The following is a 938-nucleotide window of genomic DNA, read 5'->3' as shown; positions in this document are numbered from 1 at the left end:
ATTCATGGGTACTTGAAACTTCTAAAGTAAACTATTATGTATCTAGTATTATAGTATCACGGTTTGTTGTTGATATATTACGTTATAAGTACCTAATGGATATTGTAATATCATCAATTTGGAGTTTATTATAGGTCAATTTTTTTTAATACCATAGATAAGTATACCTATAATATGTCTTATATCTAGACTGACATACAGTCTCCGCTCAGAATTGTTTTTCTTATACAATGATATTATATCATTGAATTCAAATTTAGTACCATCCATTATATAGTGACCCACTTGTAACCTACTATACAGCAGAGCGACATCCACTTGGCCCACCTTTTTATCATTGTTTTTAGGGTTACGAATTTGATTTTTCAACTAGTTGACATAATATTTCTTTTTTGTAGATAATGTTTCGTTGAGGTAAAACATAACAATAGGCAGGCAATTTGTTGTCTATTATAATTAAATCAATTTCTTGAAAAAACAATAGTGTTCGGTGAGCAGAAAATAAAGGGAGACACCTACATAATGTAAAAAGAGAAATCTAGTGCAATCAAAACATTGCGTTATTTAAAGTAATTTGTATTTGTGTAAGAATTTGACATTTCATTACGAATAAATAACAATCAAATAAATAATAAATTTCTATAAAATAATTTAAAATATCAGTTCATAAAATTAGTGAGATTGCTCACTATTTGATGTATACCTACCCATTTAAAATATACAATAATATATTTTACGACTGATTGGCGGGGGCCATAGTTAAAATTAAGTAAAATCAACGTATTTGAATTCTCTAAAAACTAAATTTAGATAAAGGTAAGTTATTTTTTTTTTTATAGATAGTTAGCATTTCCAGAATTTAAATTTTAGATTCTGAGTGGAACGATGAATGTATTGATTTTACAATGATGTGTTTTTTAAATTTTTAAATGTTTTTA

This window comes from Acyrthosiphon pisum, chromosome X (assembly GCF_005508785.2).
Source record: "Acyrthosiphon pisum isolate AL4f chromosome X, pea_aphid_22Mar2018_4r6ur, whole genome shotgun sequence".
In the NCBI taxonomy this organism is placed as follows: domain Eukaryota; kingdom Metazoa; phylum Arthropoda; class Insecta; order Hemiptera; family Aphididae; genus Acyrthosiphon; species Acyrthosiphon pisum.
Note: the sequence above shows the minus strand (reverse complement) of the source record.